Raw genomic sequence first — 19,892 nt, forward strand, 5'->3', positions numbered from 1 at the left:
TAAGAATTTTTCTTGTTTTGGATCTATGTCTTGTTGGTCAGTGTCTGTACAACTGCTGATAACTTCAACAAACTATAGAAAACTCATGGCTTTTTAAATAGTGTTTGAAGACAAGATGGGCAGCAAAAATGAAATTTTAAAGATTTTAATATGATCATAGTTTATTCAAAAGTAGCTGTTTTGGCCCTCACGCTACATCGGAATAGCTAAATCTGCAAAACAAACCAAATCAAAGAAATATTTGCAGAGGATTCTGAATCATCGGTCTTTGACAATGAAACTAACGCAACACCTCTCATATGGATTACTACAAATAATTAAAAGACAAAGAGTGAAAAAAGAGAATATTTTGTCAACTTCTCACATTGTTTGATCTTTGGAAGGTGATGGGTAGGAAAATATTGGGGAAGGTGAGAAATGCTACAACACTCATTATTTAAATTTTATTTAAATTAAAATTGACCATCTCTGCATTTCACATAAAATGTAGCTAAGAATAAATTTGATTTTTTAGAATATGTACTTTAAATGCTGTACAAAATACATTATTACATATCCCTTTGATTTGGAACGCAAGGGGTTATTTCTATACTTACTATAACAAATTACCTCTAATCACGCATAGTATTCACAGAAGCATCAAATACGGTCATTATATATTATATATATATATATATATATATATATATATATATATATATATATATATATATATATATATATATATATATATATATGTTTATTATAAAACAAACAATATTGTGTACAACTGATTTTATGATAGAAGTATACATGGATCAATTTTGTTCACTATTGTCTGAGAGGCCTGCGAAAGACTGGTTTTGTTTTTATCGCAGACAAAGAAATGATAATAGACTAATATATCTTCACTCTGCATGGATTACATTCACACAAAGACAGAGATTCACAGTGAAAATTATTGTTTAAAACAACAAATCAGACAGAGGCATGTCTCGAGAGCGCGTACCTACGGTCAGCACTGTGTTGAATTTAAAATTTTATGAACTTACTTAAATTACATATTTTATTTCATCAAAGCATCAAGTTGCAGTAACCAATTAAAATAAAAAGACCATAAAAACCTTTAAAAAAGGATATACAACTTAGATATATATGTATGCAACGCTCTTATATCACAGCTTAATGGTTTTTTAAATTTATGATCACGATCAGGTCTTGAATCGAAACATTATGGTGGTTGCATTCCACTTTCCATTATAGAAAGATATCCCAAGGCTAGCTTGCTGTTTCTTGCAGTCGGTGCATCTAGTGGCATAGCCAAAAGCTAATTCATCCAAGAAAGAGAGTGCGCAAGCCATTACCCCTCGGAACAAATTCATCCCGCGTTTCCGCAGCGGGCAAAGAATGTCAGAGGAAGGCGTCTCTCTCTCAGGCAACAATGGAGAGCGCACTGGGATTAGATGCGGCTTGTTTGCTCGCCCGCGTTGCATGTTTTGTATCGTCCGTCGCTTGAGGGCATCGGCCGAGAGCGTGCGGGGGCGTTCGCCCTGCTCGCGCCAATCTGGACCAAGCGAAGCGAGCGCACAACAAGAGGCACACCAACCACACAGCAATCATGATTTAGATAGCTTTGTGGAACTCAGCCACTTATTTAGCTTTCGCTGATATCAAAAGCATCTACACACTGCATTTTAGATGCGCTGGCTGTTCCCATAAAGCGCTGACGGCGAATTCGACCCGCTTTACCAGGAATAACATCAAAAGTAAAAGAGAAAGTGGCTTCTGAAGATACTGAAAATGTTGATTTCATGCCAAAATTTTAAATTTTTTTTTAGTTTAGTGTTGTAGATATAGATATTCCCAACCAAGGAATTTTCACCGTTCGCCATTTCCCCATGTTGTGGATTTTCGTGATGTTATGTAGTCATAAAATATTCATACTCGGTGATGCCAGTTGGAATACAAAGCTAAGCACTATATAATTTATACCTCCATCCCAGTGACCTTTCCTGTTTCCACACTAATAACGAAGCAGGCCAATTCCACGTCTGTTTTACAGCCGAAAACAACAACTGACTGAACTTGATAGCCCTCTTTTCGGCTTCATTCGCGCACAGAAACGACTCAAACGACTGTGAGGGATGGTCCGTGTTTGTGCGCGAGCACTTTGAGGGAAAAACAACACAAATAGTCACCGTCCATTGTTTAAATTGACAACGTCACCGTCGCCTCTTTTTTATGGGAGAGCCAAAGAGCAGCTTCAGCCTTAGTAGCTTAATATTGCATGCACGTCGAGAACAACCCTTGGCTTGAAAAGGTCTTCTCTTAACGCTGGAAATCTCGGTGGATAGGATGCAAAAGGGATGCCGAGCGCGTGTAAAAGCAATCGCAAAGTTCGCCTTTCAAAGTTGCCGTCTGGAGACACACGCGCCCGCGCGCGCGTTGAGAGAAAAATCGAGTTTCTTGCGAGCAATATGTTTCTCTTGTGATGAAAGGGAGATTTGCACCGAAGCCGGAGTTCACTCATTGCAGTGTGGAAAAAATTTATATCCAGCAATTTCTGCTGAGTGAGCAGAGACAAGTAGGCCAGAGCCAGTCAGAACGAAAATTATAAGTCTGTAGTGTTGCGACGGCTGATTTCCTCTTTCCTCTTGCTCGAGTACTTGTGCCTGCAGTGCGGTATGTTTACCAAAGTTTTGATTAAAATGACGTAATTTCAACCTACAATAAATTCTTATGAAGAAAAAGGAATGAATTCTTCGTAATGTGGCGCCTTTTCTAAGAACTTATGGCATTCTCTTACGACATAACATAAATTATAACGAAAAAGTGCAAGACGTGCCACGACCGGAGGCACTTTCATTATCCCACAACATAACCAAGCCGCGTCCTAATCATTTATGTGGCCGGCGCGACAAGTTCATTTGCACAGCTTGTCATCTCTAGAGGGCAATGAGTTGCAAACGCGCAAAACGAGAAGGGACGACGAGCTGCTTTGGAAAGGGAGCGAGCTGGGCATATGGATGAATGCGATGAAATTGCCTCGATTCAGAGTGTTTCAGGGAAAAGCGGTCGTCGTTGCATTCGCGCCGAAGGAAGCACTTTTCATCGCAACCGTTCTGGACAAAACACATAAACGAGACAATCTTCGTTCTCTTCCGATGCGGGTTTGGCGCTCGCCGTGGAAGCGGTGGCGATTTTGTTCGAGGTGAGCCCCATCGCGGTAAGCGCAGTCCACCGACCCCGTCGCTGCCCTATTGGGATCAACAAATGGCATATCCACTGCTCGGCCGACGCTTCACACTATACATTTCATTAAAGAGAACGCGATGTTCGAAGGAACACTCGCGAGAAAGAATCGCGGCCGCACGCGATGGATGCATTCATTGCAAATAAAATATAACAATTAGCTCACGCAGCTGATGTTTTTTTAAGAAAGAAAAATTCAAATAAATAATTCAAGATTGAATAACTCATTGCGTTGATCAAGACTTTCGATTATTATTTTAAATCCTTTTTGGACAACATTCGTCCACCCCTTTTTGTTTAGGTCAACGTTTAATTATGAGAACCACTAATAATTTATCTTATTCAACATCTTTTTATTTTTTTCTGTCTCAATTAATCCTTATAACAGTCAATCCTTACAGTAATTGTGAGATAAAATACATATAAACCCTGACAAATATGTCAAAGCATCGGTAAACAAAACTAGATGCCAAAATGATTGGTGGAGTATGAAATAAAAAAAATTTGTTTCATTTTAATTATTCATGGTGCTTTTTCATATTTTGTACCACCTATACGTTAGAGTCCCCTTTTTAACTTTTCTCGTCAAAGCATGCAAAAAATTATTCAAGCTCTTTGAAAGCCTTTGAAGTGCCACTACATAAAGAGAACAAATTTTTAATTTAATCAATCTGCAAACTCCAACACGCGCAATCTCTCCCATCTTCAAAGGCAGAGGCGGACGTAATTCCCAATTCTACGCAGTGTCGAAGCAAAACGAAATCCGATTGAAATGTATATGCAACCGGCTCGTCAGGCGGGTCGAGCGGGTGGCGTAGCTGCGAAAGCCTAGGCGTTTCGTTGCAACCGCGGTCCCAGAAGGCCGGTGGCGGCGATTCCCTTTTCCGGGCCGGACCAAGAGAAAAAGAAGGGCTCTTGGGAGCGTTCCTCAGGACGAGTGCGCGCGCACCCTTGCGAGCGGCGGCATCTGACAGGCCGGCGGGGTGAGCGAGCGAACGAGCGGCAGTGGAGCAGGATGCGTCGCCACCGCCGGCCGCCCCGTGCCCTCCTAGGTGAGCCCTAACGCGAGCGCATACACGAACGGACGTGGAAGCGCGTGACCCGATCTTGTTGCCCCTGTCTGTCAAAGCCAGATGTCTGCTTTCCTTTCATTTTTCACCCCGGCACGCCTCCAACGCGCTCTCTTTTTTGCCATGTTCAAATGTTTTCTGTTTTTTGTCACAGGCAGATGCCGAGAGATAAACCGACGACCGTAGAGGTGAGTACCTATACGCTTTCTCTCGAAGAGCTTATTCTTTTTTTGTATTCGGAGCTAAATTTGGATCGTTTTGCTCTTCTTACGTGATGCTTCACTTGCCTCATTATTCATGCACGGTTTCACATGGCAGCAATTAAATTATACACTGATTCTGAGGAGATGATCAATATACACGCAGCCTCCTTCTTTAAATTGAAAGTGGAGATACCGTCTTCGTTTCAATGTTAATACGATGTGCGTATAAAAGCTATGGCTTTTGAGTAGCAATATCTGAGAGTAATAAATGCCGTTAAAAATTTAAATGTCAATCACCACCTGGATTCAAAAATAGACATCAATTTGTGCGAAGCATGGTTTAGTCACACACCGATGGACATAATTGTCATGTCATGATAGTCAACAAAAACATCGCTTCAATATCGCAAGGCGCTTTCTATAAAACTGATGCCATTATTGCATATTCGCACAATGAATAATCATCACACTGCAGTCATTTTGTGTATTGAACGCTACCATTTGCAGCTGATAACTGAATTTTGTTAACGTTCCTGTGAGCATAGATTTATCGATATTTACAATCTAAATTTGAGTGCTCACAGGTCCGAAGAAAATAGATTTTAAGAGTATTTTCAGTGAATCGCAATATTTGCCATACGTTAGTTTCTTACTTTTGATTAACGAATCGTATTTAGCGATTCAGAAATTAGTTTAAGCCTCACCCTTACTCTGAAGTAAGACATTCACAAAACATTGTGAGAAATGATCTTATTCTATATTAACAAAAGTTAAACAAATAAAATATGAATGCCATCATGAAAGTTTTCTAGTTTATAGAAATATTTTCCATTAATTGTGACTTAAGCTTACAGTTTTTATTTTATTTATTTATTTTTTGGTCAGATCTCAGACCAATGACAAAAACAGACAACCGTAATCACGGGGAGGAACTGAAAAATACTATTTTTCTTGCGAACAACCTGTGAAGGTCATAACTAATTTTTCTTTCTTAACATGGCCATGGAATATTTTTTGATTTAGCCAAAGTGTTTATTCAACCAATGTTTCTTATTGTAAGTTAAAAATATTAAATTACACACATACACTTGTAGCTAGTCCTGAAGGACATTCCGAAAATATCAACTAAGTTTTTGTTATATTGTAGCTCCACCAAATTAAAAGTGACCTTTCTTTGTAGATTTAAACACGCATGCCACTCGTGAAGATACAATTGCACGATAGAGCTTATTGGTGGTTCGCGACCTTTCAATGCACGGATAATATGAACTGCGTTATGGTTTCATGCCAAACAGTCTGATAGTTACGTAAGACCATTGGGAACCGTATATCCACAAGAAAAATGCGCTATTAGGACAAGGCCAACGGCTACATGCGATCCCGATTTGGTGCTCCACTAATGATCACCTAATTGCGTGATCAGACCTCTCTCAAAATAATGAGGCAGACGGATAATTTCTATGGACATTTCGATGGCACAGTGTTTTAGATTTCGTTCGCCAGTTGAAAGAAGAGGCTTATCACCTGATTGTTGTGCGCGCAACAATAGTCTCTCGGCGATTTGCATGCTCTCGTGGCCTGAAAAACAACAGAGTTCTTTATCTTTTCCTTCTACTATTTCGGGACGCGGAATCGAGCCGCGGCACGCAATGGTACATTTTGTCGCTCCCTTGTCAGCCAAGTTGGGCACATTTGGTGCGCCCGCGGCCAATCGCAAATTGCTTCATCTCATTTCAAAGCGGCACCGCCTCGTCAGACCGCCAATCAACCGCAAAATGACGCCGCGCGTATCAATTTGCATGAGCCGAAATTCCGCTCTGCACCTCTGTCGCAACGTCCCGTGTGCATGAAGTTCCAATTAGCAAAAAGCCAAGGCATTAACGGAACAAGAAGTGTGCATAAGTGACGGCGTGCGAAACTCGAAATAAAACTTCACGCTGGTCCGCCTGCGGGCTGCCGGGTAAATGAAATTAGTTTCATCCGTTCCTCCAGAGAACTTAATTTCCGAGTGGGCTTTTACGAAAGTTTGGCAAAGAACAACTTCCACGGAACAATTTGCATAGATAAGTTTTTAGGATAGAAACAACTTAGGCTAGTTACTGATAGAAGCTTCAATTATGGAAAAAACTTTTGCTTAAGGAAAATTTAATTTCAAATGTCTTCAAAATTAGATGCTTGAATTGAGCAACAGAGCGCAGAGCGCAAAAAGTATCAACTGCATTAAAACAAAATTTATGGGTTCAGAAATTTGTAACTGATTCCAAATCATATTTTATTTTGTAAGACAAAGAACAAAAAATGAATCGATTTGTGTAGCACATTATGTATTTATTTCACAGTTTAGTTTAAAAATAAAAAAATTTCAAGAAGAAGAATATGCGATGTCAAAAGTTAATTGTTGATCATCTTTGTACTTTTAGTTTTTAAAGCCCTTTTCATTCTCATGTACCTCCATTCTTGTGAAGCTCTTTAAAAACCATTAAACAAATTGGAATGACCTATTTCCAGTTAGCATCATTGAGAGATGACCGTTGATCAAAGAGAAAGTTGAATCTGTGCACTCTACTAATGGATTGGTTTAGCTTAACAAGCACTCCCGCATTAGTCACTGATATCTTCTCTGAACCAAAACTTGAAAGCACAAGTGCTTCAACAGTTGCTACAGCTAGTTACACGTTACTCTGCGGGGGATTTCAAAGTCCAAAACAAGCCACTGCTGCCAACCCAGTACCACAAAACTTCCCTGGTTTGGTCACGCGCATTATTGTTAACTTGAGCAAATCTAGCGCTCTGCCCTAACGTAAGTTGATTCTGGTAGTACAGAGACTACAGAGTGAAAAATGCACACAATTCAATTTCCTCTCGAGCTTGCTGCCGGCAGCGATGAATTTAACGCAATTACGTCTGCGAAATGCAAGTTTGTGTTGCAGCGCGCTCGTCGGAGAGGCGAATAACAAATGTTTGCGCCGCAATAAAAGCGAGCTGCCGAGCGAAAAATGCCGCGCCGCCTTAAATGTAAATTGCCGGTGTGCATTTTATTAGGTGGAACTAGTCGGCACCTGCCGTTCATAAATTTCTCGCACTGTCCCTGCTCCATTGGAGCCGCTGCTCTGACCTCCGGTGACCCGCGAGTGACCTCCTTCCATTGATCTCTCGAGCGCGCGGCCCCGACTCTTCGCCTCTTCGCAAATTTATCTTGAAGGCTTCTGCCTGCACGCGTTTGTTAATTAATTAAGTTGTTGTGAAACGTCTCCTTGTGTTATATATGTTTCACAGGAGGAGATAATTACAATTATTTGAAAAATGGACAGCCACTCTAATATAATCTTCTGCGGAGCTGACTTTTCCGATGAAAAGTCGGTGTGCGTTGATGCAAAAGTTTCCGTTTGTCGTTCGAGGAATGCGTTGAAAAGAAGTGCGCAATTGTTTCCACGATAACATTTTCTGCCTTTTGAACTCGTCGTCTGGTTTTAATGACCACTTCTATGAACTGACATCAATTTGTTCGTCTCATATGCACGTATTACGTAAAGCATGTACGCAATAATGATTGTGACCAAATGCCAAGAAATTTCCTGCAATATGAACAATAAGGTCCATTTTAAAAAAAGCCTTCGCACAAAATTCCATTTTTAATCATGCTTTGCGTATCATGATAAATTTGTTAACACACCAGCTTTCTAAAATGTCGATAAGTGATATAAAATTTTGTTAACATGCATGATATTTGAACGATTAATTAGATCGCGCTTGTCGCATAAAAATTTTTTATATAAAACAAATGAAAAATATATACGATCATTCAAACATGTACGTTTCTGGGATAAAACTTTTTGTTTTTAAAATTGTATAAATGTGAAGAAAATCCTATACAGTGAAGTTGTAAACATCAAATTGATGACTTTAATTATGTTTTCTGTAGTACATTTTAACGTACAGCAAACCAAATCGAATTATCCGATATGAATTTAAACTAGAGTTTTCGTTTTAAATTTGGCCTTTGGGGATATTTAACATAATTTCCTAGATTATTGCCAACAGGCGCAATTTAAATTTAAAAACAGATCTAGAACGTTCGACGGACAAAATTGATAAATGCACCCAATCCAAGCCAGCCAAAATTGAATCTCCATTCCTACTGGAAATAGGCTAATTTAATATTGCACTCAATATTCAAATAAAATGTATTGCGTAGAAAATTACGTGATTTTGAACAATAGCTTAGCAGTAGGTCGCAGCAGGACGCAATATGGACAAAGCTGCTGCATAATACCAGCGGCGGATAACAATTAAAATATGGAACAAGGCGTACAAAACAAACAGCGACATTTCCACAATAGATTCGCAACCATTTCCCGAGCAGAAGCGGGTCGCATGCACAATTAAATGCACACTCATACCGTGCCCCGACTTATACGTTTTGCTGCGCATTTTCTTGTTTGAGCATCTCGCCGTGAATTAATTGCGAGAGCAACACACCTTGGCAGCTGCGAAAACGGTACAAGGCGAGGCAAACGCCCGCGAGAGCACGAGAGACACGTTTGTTCGCTGCCTGAATTATGCACGGGGTGAAAAGCTACAATGGACGCTGAGCGCGTTAATATTTCATGCTGGCTCAGGTGTGCGTAATTGAAACGAACGCAGGCACCGTACCCCGTGCCCCTGTCGGAAGCTTCCGATGCCCGAACCAAAAACACGCTCATGCAATTTTAATGGGTCCTTTTTGCATGTGGGCCACGGCTCGTGGGTCAACCGACAGCTGTGTGCGCCGCTCTGCTGCTGCTGCTGTCTGCCACTGATGGCTGGTTAAACACGCACCGGGCGAAGGAGCACTCATAATGTTTGCTCTTCGCGTTTGGGTCTCTTATGAAATTAGCACCCCTGAGGGCTTGATTTGCCAGGAGGAAATATTTGCGCAGCACTTCTTTGCGACAACAGCAACTTCTTTGCTTCCTTGCACAACATCTGCTTGTTTGGAGCGGGAGAATTGGTGCACCTTAATGATCCTTGGGCTGGTGAGATAACAAGGAGCAGCGTTCCGTGGTTCAATAATCTAAGTATATAGTTTGGTATTTCGTTCAAGTTGACTTGCTTGGTGCTTCTGTTATTCTCGTTGGTTCGCAATAAAAGTCTGTCTCTTCTTTTCTCTCCAGAACACAATTCAAGCAGATTGGCAGTCACGAATATTCATATTGAATTGTATCTATGTTTCATTATTACCTGATAATTCTTTAAAAGAAATTGTTCTCAAAGCCCGACATGTCTAAAAAAGGACCAATCGGGCAATGACACATAATAGTGAAAGAGCCAGCGTTGTCTAAAGGCAAGTTTAAAGTCACTGCTCCGCGTTTATGATGATCATAATGTTGTTGTTTTTTTTTTTAAGATTGTTAATTATGTCAGGTTTTGGTAATACATGAAGCCAAGCTACCATGCACAATCATAATGAAGATTTTTTTTTAAAAACTAAACAATCCGGACGCGTCTCAGCATATTTTTCACGCGAGTAAACTTCTATCCACTTTGATCTGTTTGAGTAAAATGAAGCGGAAATTTCAATTTTTTATGGAACGATTCCTCTTAATAAAGAAAGGTGTTTACCAAACAACCCTGAGTCCGATTAAACCCGCATATTAATACCATGAGGCAGAATACATTTTAAAGCGTTAACGCAGTCCTGGGAAAGAACGTCGTCTTTGCATAAAACGCTAGATTTTTCTAGAAAGATGCAATGCCAGCGTATAGCGAATAGTCTCAGCCACGAAATTTTGAGGCAGCGGAGGAGGTTAAACATTTTTGCCGATGGCCGGAAAATCATTAAATAAATGGAGTTTGTAAAAGTACGTCAACAATTTAAATTTCTTGATTATTCGTGAATTTTTAAACATTGTGAACATCTTTGCTTTTCAGATTTATAATAACTTTTCTTTGACACACACTTCAAAGAATTGATGTTATGAGAATTTTATCTCATAGACGATAGAAATATCTTTTCAAACTGATCATGCCGGCTGATGATTACCAACCGCAATATTTATCACTGTTTCCCACATCCATTCAGAGCACTGAGAGGATAGACTTTGATTTCGCTTCATCAAACAATACCAGGCAATGTTCAAAGTTTGCCGCAGCGCGCGTATGAGCCTAATATCCGACCGCCACTGCAGCAATTTTCAAGTCGTGTTAAATTGATAAGACTGTTCACGGGAGGCGCAAAGTGAAAAGGAAGCCAAGAAATGGAACTGCGCGACTTGAGATGAGTTCTGCGGCGGCGAGATGATGAGAAATGGATTGAGCGAAGATCTCGTTCCAAATGGCCTGCAGCGCGAGAGCTCCGCTGTCGACGCTGGCCAAGGCGTCTCCTTGTCAACGCCTCGCAGTTTTCCAGCTCTCGGATGAGTTGACGATTAACGCCTTCCGCCCTAAATCACTACCTTCTGACACCGTGCTCGAAATGACCTAATGATCGAAATCCGAGTCGCAGAGTAGAGAAGCCCGTCACAAATTGAACTCAGCGAAGATGTGTCTGTCTGACTCGATAGATGGAAGACTATTTTTCATGTTTTCAATATCAAACAGGGGTAGCGAGTTCGATAATGGAACTATCACAACTTTTTCATTTCGGCATTCTTAAATTCCAAGGTGACAGTGCTGCTTAATACGGAGCAACACTGTATGACCTTGGAAATATTTGTCGCGAAAAATGCAAAAAAAGATTTTGGTATCTATTGACTATAATAACTTCTTGCAATTGGTTTCCAGAGAATGAAATAATATCCGATAAATCTCTGACGTGTTGGCAGCTACCTGGAATGTAATAACGTAAGTTCTGCTTAATTTTCGCCAGCCTGCGTCAACACATAACTCGTGCGAGAGCAGGAAGGCGAGCAAAACTTAGTCTGCGTAGTGTTGTATCTGATGGAAATTCAATTTCTCGAGCGCCTGCGGTGGCGCCGGCTGGTAACGCGCTCTGCACAATTGGTCACCGAAAAGTCTACCTTGACAGGCGGCTCGTCGAGCATCACGCTGGGTCAAACGCAGATTACCGCTCGCCGCACATTTTTCCGTTTATTTACCAGCCGGCCGGCTTGTTCGTTTGTTCCCGAGCACCCGAGAGTGTCTCGCGCGCGCAAAAAAAATATTGTCGATAAAATGGCGTGTTTGCCCGGGCGTAATTTAATTTAGTGCTGCTGCGTGCCGGCGGGACAAAAACAAATTTGAGAACATGTTTATTTTTTGCTTGTTTCCTCAACTCTGAAATAATTTCGAGTCGTCGGATGTTGCCGTTTCTTTTAGTTGAAACGTGATTTATCATCTATCTGCCTTGGAGGCATTTTGAATCAAATTTTGCGTATGGAAAAATGCCGCGCGCATTAATGAGAGAAGAGAAAATGCGGCATTTCCAGCTCTGTCTGTAATCCGACCGGCACAAATCGGCTTACATACCATTATATTTTTGGAGGGCTTAGCTGCCGCCAGCGAAAAAGGTTTTCGCAGAAATGTTTGTGGACTTTTGCACAGCTGTTTGCGCGATAAAGCTTTGAAGTATGGCAGGGATCTCATTAAGATTATCCAAGGAAATCCTCCACTTTTGCAAAATTATGCTGCTGACATCTTTGCATTGTCATTGAGCCTCTGCTGATGTAAATTTTAAATAGATCTTTCCTCGAATGACAAATTCGATCGGGTATAAGGAAGGATTTATGCATCCTAAACAAAATTCTGTAAGTGAGGGTGGTGAGGTTTGATTGGAACAGATTCCACATATCTAATGTGATTTGGTGAATATCTATTGAAAATGTCAATCATTTTATCCGGGAACGTTGCAGTCCTTTTTTTGAAAAATTCTAAGTTACTATACGAGTTGATGCAAAAATTTTAAACTCGCAAAAGCATCACTGAAAATGTGTAAATTATCATGATTGAACCAATGATCTACTTTCGAGTCTGAAAATATAGAGCCATTTTTGTTGTTTACGTATTGTCTGATACTACATACATCCACTAATTAATTTAAGTAAGAAATCAGTATTGAACATCACGTTTTCTATCAGGATCTTCCGTTTATTTCTAACACACACTCTCGAGGGTTGCACGTCGCTCTCATCTCAAAGTTGGCAAACACTCATGCCTGCAACTCGGTCGAATCAGCATTTTCACGGTGCGGTTCGGGAGGCAGCGTCTGGAAATCGGGGTGCCAGCAAGAAAGTTCATAAATAAGCTGAACGTGACTGTGTAGAGCAGTTTGTTTTCCAATACTTTGGTGTGCGCGCCGCCGGTCGGCCGTATCCCGTCCTCCGCAATGAATAATGATGAGAGGGTGCATGATTGGCGCTTGTTTATTGCTGAATAATCTCGGCCGCCGACGAGATGTTGACAAATTGCTCCTGATTACATAAAAGGGGGCAGCAATTAATAAAAACGAGAGAGCTGTTGACTCGTCGCCCCGCCGTTGCTCTTTGCCGTTCATCGCCACGCCGCGCGGGAGAGAAAAGAGCGCGCGAGCAGGCAGGCAAGTCGGATTCTGTTGCACCAGTCCCGCCACCGTGTGCACGTACACACACATTAATCAATAAAATACGCCGCCTCCCTTTGTGCCTTATTATTCCGGCTAATCCAGGCACGAGCCGATTATTAGCGGCTCTCTGAATAAACACAACGCACGAACAAGGATGTTGGGCAACCGCTTCGAAAAGCCAGCCGATCGATCACCGTTTTTCCGCGAGATCATTTTATTGTCTCTTTGTGCTGGTTCTGAGAGCGCTGAACCGGCCGCGTTTTGCGTGTGACGACGACGACGAACGCCGGGGAAATCCCTAGTAACGTCTTTTTGCGCCCGTTTCGTCCGACAGGAATAGATTTTACCGTCTGGCACAATTTCTCAACGCCAGAGCCGACCATTTGTACCGAAACGCATGACAATTTGTCTGGATCACTTCCTTCGGACATAGACCTCCATTTTATTCTGGATAAGCACACACACGGGTCTTTCAAACCCCTTTCTCTTTCCTGTGGTAGTTTTTCTAGCATGTAGCCACCGCATGTGTTTTTTCAAATAAAGCATAAAATGCTCTGCTTACTATCTTCATCTTGAACACACTTTCGCTCTCTGTACTTGCGTGCATTTGTTTTGAATCGATTTGATTAATCAGGATTGCTGTAATGATGACAAGCTCAATGTCTGATCCAGTCTGATTCATGTATTCAAGTATTTTTATAAATTACATTAATTTCAATTTATCGCTCAATTTCATTGAATTAATTACTATAATAATTTAGAACAACAGTCTCTGATGCTGTACTGCTCATTAAAATTTCCTTGTACTTAACTTGTCAGAAAATTGATTGTTAAATATTTTTTTCTTATTAATGAATAAGAATTTGTAAAGTATGGTGGACTCACACCTTTCGAACAACTCACACTTCTCGGTAGGATAGGGCTTGAACATTGATTCTTCCCATCAGACCGAGAAGTGTAAAGTGAGCGGAAAGCGTGAGTCCACAATACTTTATTGAATTCATAGTAATAACTGTCAGGGTTGCAATCCTGACAGTCAACGCAATTCAGAGAATACCCCATATTTCGAACGAATTCTCAGTTAACTTGGAGAGGTTTGACTAGAAATTTAAATTTTTAAAATTTGTTACGGTGAGAAAATTTGCTTGTGCATTAATTTTCAAACAAATCGAATATCCGAGACGTTCACTCATTTTCGTTTAGTTCTTATGCAGGGTATTGTGAAAATCGTGATTTGTGCAACAAAAGATTCATCTGGTCAATATCCTAGTTTTATTTCTCCCAAAAGGCGCTCAAAGTCCCTGACCAGTCTAACGCGCAAGTGGAAAACGCGCCTCCACCACAATAGGTCACAACAAGCAACATGGAAGTCGATCAACCATTTTTATGGTCTCTCTGGAGATAGAATGTCTGTCTGTGTGTCAATCTATGGGAGCGCAAGTAACTTTGCCACTATCTCTCCGTGAATGATTCGCGCACGACCCGAGTTTGATGGCATTTTATGGACGCCGGAGTAGAATGGCCGAAATTTCTGCGCGGAGTCTCCGTGCGCTTGATGGTGAATTCGCTGCGACAAGCACGGTAGGAATGTGTCGCATCGGTTTCATTTTCACGAGCGTCATTACACGCCGGTGTAATCACGATTATGCACTGGAGCGGCGGCTGGTTTTGCCTTGGGTGTATGCAAGTACCCAGCAGCAGTAGCAGCAGCGGGGTTGAGTACATGCTAACACACCTGCGCGCGCTCCACCCGGCAAACATTGGCTCATCAAAACCAGTCCCTCGGCGAAAGGTCGAACTGCTGCAGTTGTGTTTACACTTTCGACGCAAATCATTATTCCCAGGAAGGGTGAATGCACTCTCTGTTGGTAGGCTTGTTGATGGGCTCGGCTCTGCAGGGAAATTATGACAAGCGCGCCTGCTGCATTGCACTAACGAGAAAACATTGTGAAAATTGCTCACCCCCGTAGGCGTAAATAAATTCTTCCTGGGAAGCTCTCAGCGGGGGGGGGGGGAATCAGAGCTTATTCGGTGTTTTCTATACCTAAAAAATGCAGCTCGTGGAAATGGGCGTCCGTGTATCTATGGCAGCGTGATAATGGCCTTGTCTGGGATTGATCTTGAGACAGCACTAAAGTTAATAAACGCTCGAGACCTCAGCGTTTCACTTTTGCTAATATATGAAGAGCAGAGAAGCTCTGATTGAAATTTGATCCAATTCGCTTACTTGGCCCTTCAAACGAAATTCGTGGAAAGACGAGCAGTGGAAAGGAGAAAATTAATCTCGAACTCTTTTTGCACCGATGCTTTTGTAGCGCCTGAGGTTACGCCTGAGCACAAGGGTGGTCTTTTGCCAAACGGTAGCTGTAAAGGGCACAGAACAAGCGGCCCGGTCGATATCATATATATATTTCACGGTCTTTATTTGCCGCTCGCGAGCTTTCCCGCCGCTCCCGTTATTGCAAAAACGCCGGCAATATGAGAAGATTCCGACACGAAAGAGTGTATTGATTGCAAGGGGAGGTTTGTTTGTGCCCAAGGTGAAGCCAAAGTTTGTTGGCCGTCTAATGGCACGTGGTGTGGCGCCGGACCGGCCTCACTCAACCCCTGCTTTGTTGAAATCATCGCAGAATCTGCTGTTTATCAAAGGGCGGCGATTCAGCGGCGGCGAGGCTGGAAAAGTTTTCGGCCGCTGCGATTCGTTTTGCGCGGCTTGCTGATAAGCGATAACGAACTGGCTCATTCTGCCCACGAGTAAATGGGCTGGTTTTGGGTTTCACCCTCGACTGGTTGGGAAAGAGGGCGGCGGGGCGGCGCGCATGGCCTTGGGAAAGTAGCATCGCTTCTGACGCGATTTGTGCGACTCTCGAGCGTGCCAAATATTTTATCAGACGGGCTTTTATCGGCGTGAAGTTATTCTTATGGTAATTGGATTTAGGGCTCTTTTCGGTGCCCGATTGACGTTTATTGGATGCGACGCTGGTGCCTATGGAAGCGGCAGCTAGACGGCAGATCAGCGAGCGCGGGATTTACTCGCTCATATAATATTTTTATCCGTTAACTTATTTTGACAGGAAGTCAGCCAAAAAGGAGAGCATTAAATCGACAATAGAATCTGTGTGCGGGTAGTGCCTTTAATAGACTTTTTTGGCTGCTCCAACTATGAACAACCATATGCAAAGGATCTTTAGTTTGCATAGGTATGGGAGTGAAGTGTATAAAAAAGTACAATGATCGAACATTGTAAGGGGGAGGTCCCTCCTTCCGAGAGACCAATCAGGGTAGAAGACCAATTGGGACCCGCGGTGAGCTCATAGCCCACGAGACGTGCTTACAATTATCAGAGGTTCAAAAGTATAGTAAATTGTACAATATTTAAAAAAATGTTATGCAATTCATAAAATGTGCGGTATCAAAGGTTAATTTGCGCGTTAAGGTTAACTCACACTTGAAAGCTTTTTTCAGTTTAAAATTGCATAATTATCTTATTAAATAACGATATATAAGAACTATTAAATTTTAAATTCAAACAGTGGCATCGCAAAACCATTAGAAAGATAAAATTTACTAGGATAACTATGATTGCAAATCTGTCTGCATTTCATAATATTTATGTTGAGATCCTTTCAACGTCTCCAATAAGGAAACGGCAGTTCTCCTTTCACAGCAGCACAAGCCGTGGATCGATATACCTTTATCTACTCGGCCTAATTTCCTAGACGTTGCGTTTTTCATCCCATCCCGGTCGTTGCTTCTTCTCTCGTGTGTGCGAGCGCAGCTAAATTTAAACCTGGAAAATAAAGTCGACCAAGCGTGTCTGCGTGGAACTTATCGTGTAATGCGGGTCTGTGTAAAAATAAAGCAAGCTCGACACGAGAAATGTCTGTTCTCCTGAACTGGATGTAGCAGGGAGCGTCCAATGTACCTGCTGTCTCGAAAAGAAACTGTTTCGGCTACTTGCCGACCTTCCTTTTTTCCTTTATTTCTGGCGCGTCCCAAGGGACTAGAGCGCGCTACGAATTTACTTTCGACGACCTGTCCTAAAGCACTACAACTTATGTCATGCGAAAAGTTGCTCGCGTTTGTTTGTCTTGAGACACGTCTTCCAAGAGCGACAAATGTTCTATATTTGCACACCATGAGAAGCGGGACAAAGGCGCTCAAAACTTGCTAGAAATGGTTCTATTGTGCATTTTCGTGACTTCTTCTTGCATGCCATCTGAATGGAAGTTGCTCAGAAACACGCGTGGCAAAAAGCATGAAAAATAGGATTGCTTGAGGAAATTGTGGGAGGAATGTCTCGTTCAGGCACAATTATTGGAGAAAATGTTTGTAGAGACAATGGATGAAACAGCCACGTGTCAAAAAAGCTGTGAATAATCCAACTCATAAAATAGTGTGCGCGAATATTCATAATTCAAACAATCCCCGTTCCAGTATAAGATATGATATCCAAGATTCAGTTCTGTCGGGTTAAAGGGACGATTAAAAACTCTAACAATGAATCTTCAACTTTATTGAAAGTGTCAAACTTGACCCTTTTTATTCGCAGCATCAACCTTGTAGAAAATTCTTCTCTCGTCGGAAATAGGGTACTTAATCTCCCCTCACAGTCACTTTTTATTCTCTCTCTTTTGCTGCGAAAATAGCATCGGCGACGAAAATTGCCAAAAAAGACCGTTTCTTCCGCAACCGGCCTGAAGCCATTCGTGACGCGGTGGAGAGTAATCCCCAACGTGGCAGGCGTAAATCAACTCTCATTTTTGCGTCTGCGGGTGCGAAGTACACACCAGGGGCGGCATGTGCTTTTCAAGTGCGGAGCTGGGAGGGAAGGGCTACGTGAACCTGTGTTGGTCGGGTCGGTCTCGTGCCGGCTTGCATGCTGCAGTTGGATATTGATTTTCCGCGACCGAGCAACGCTTTTTCCATTGCTATCGGGGTGAGAGTCACGAAATTAACTGGAAAAATGGATGCTCATTCGAAAAAAAGTAACTGGCAATCACTTCTGAACGTGCACATGACGCGGGACGGCCAGTAAAATCATTGGCTCGTCGAAAGTGGGGCGTAGCGCACACGGCGGAAAGCGTCATCCGCGCCTAATGCGCCCTTCTGCAGTTGCATTATTCAATTATTGCATAGAAGCTATAATGAAATCATTAGGGTTGTTGGTGCAGGTAAGCAATTCCCGAGGTGATTTTTTTCCTGCGCTAAACCAATTAGGACGTGCAGCGCGCGGTTTTACTCAAAGCAACGCTCGTCGGTCAGATCGACCAGAACTGTTTGATGCAATTTGCAGGAGGGGCGCTGGTTTGCTTAGACTTAATTGTGACCCAGTTTCCGGTGCAGTAAATAATTTAGAAACGAGGTGGAAGATGGTAAGCAAAGTGCCACTTCTATGCACATCCACACTCTCGAGCCGCGCAAGGAGATGGCTTTCTTTGTTTTTACGGCACACTCCTCTTTTGCCACGCGGCCCCGTGTCAATTCTATTTTATTACGACTCGTGCTCTATTCGCACGCACAGACAGCCGTAATTACTATTTTGTACGTAGACAAGCACACGCCTCGATGGCTTTACAACCTCATTCCGCAATTATGCATGCAGACGAGTTCACGAGCGTACGAGAGCGCAAAAACAGAAAAAAACGGTATCTAGAAGGGGTTTTAATGTTTAAGCACTCAAACAAGGAAATTAACAAATGGCTTATCTATTGATGTGTTTTTGATCAGCATGGATGAAAAATCTGATCAAACAAAAATCATTTGTCCTTCTATTGAACTGGGCAGTAGCTGTCTCACTCTCAATCCCTTCTCTGCGGCACCATACATTAATTCAAAACAAAATTAACTGTTTAACCGTATTGAATTATGGTCGACCCACCATCAGAAACAATTGATAGCATTCATTCAAATAGAAAATGAGTGAAGAACTATGAATATCGATACCATAGTGACAGATTAATAAAATTCAAAACACTCATGCAAAAATATAATTATTTATTTGACAGCTAAATGTAAGTTTGGAATAATTAAAACTAGCTTTTACATTTTCCATTGATTCAAATATTAATTATTTAAACAAATCAAGTCTTACATTAATTGGACCTTGATTTTGAGAAACACTGGAAAGACTCAAGTCGAAATTTGAGCGCTTTGTTGACTTGCATGATATGTGGAGTCGTTAATTGATCATCACTGGATCTCACTCTAACGAACATCACCTAACTAACATCACTTTCAGCAAGCTGTTGGCTTAGGAGAGTATACAATTACAGACTACGAGGATGAGTTAATAATGTAACGCTTTTAGCGTCTCTCAAAACAACCTAAAGCAATCGAGGAATCCTTAAAATAAAGGCCACACTCGAAGCGTGCAAGATTTCGGGACGTAAGCAAAACATTTCGAAAGATTTGTCTTATACAGTTTTATAATGAATCAAGCTAACGAAATGCTGCAGAATTCTTGTTGCTATTAATCCAACCTTAGGAATGGACTTGAATTCTCTCAAAAGACCGCTTGCTCAAGTCATCAATGGGAATCATTTCAATGCATCAAATTATCTAATGTAAACCAAAATACCGATTGTTCATTCGGGATGTTACTCATTCATATTATTTATCCAAAATTGAAGAGTGTTCTTTAGAAAGGAGACAATCTTGAATCTCACACCTTTTATTTTTAAGTATTTTTAATTACTTTTGGAGCAACTTAAGATGCCTATCCAGCTCACGTTCTTCGCGAGAAAGGTTCATAATCTTGAAAAATTTCCGCTCGCTTAATTAGAATTGGGCGAGGTGAAACTCCCTCCGGCCAAATAAACGTGGCTCGTTAGTACAGCAGAGAGGTTTTCGCAGGCCATGCGCGACTTT

The 19,892-nt window shown here is 41.7% G+C and overlaps 1 protein-coding gene across 4 annotated transcripts in view; it reads left to right on the top strand.

Annotated features, from left to right (window-relative positions):
• The first annotated feature begins 4,227 nt into the window (after window positions 1-4,227).
• LOC135947844 (alpha-1A adrenergic receptor-like) overlaps window positions 4,228-19,892 on the top strand; it is a 35,852-nt gene continuing 20,187 nt past the window's right edge. For all 4 annotated transcript variants that reach the window (XM_065496809.1, XM_065496811.1, XM_065496808.1 and 1 more), the window contains exons 1-2: window positions 4,228-4,283; window positions 4,456-4,489. The gene's annotated coding sequence lies outside the window, so the exon portion shown is untranslated. The remainder of the gene's footprint in view (window positions 4,284-4,455; window positions 4,490-19,892) is intronic.

This window comes from Cloeon dipterum, chromosome 1 (assembly GCF_949628265.1).
Source record: "Cloeon dipterum chromosome 1, ieCloDipt1.1, whole genome shotgun sequence".
Taxonomy (NCBI): Eukaryota; Metazoa; Arthropoda; class Insecta; order Ephemeroptera; family Baetidae; genus Cloeon; species Cloeon dipterum.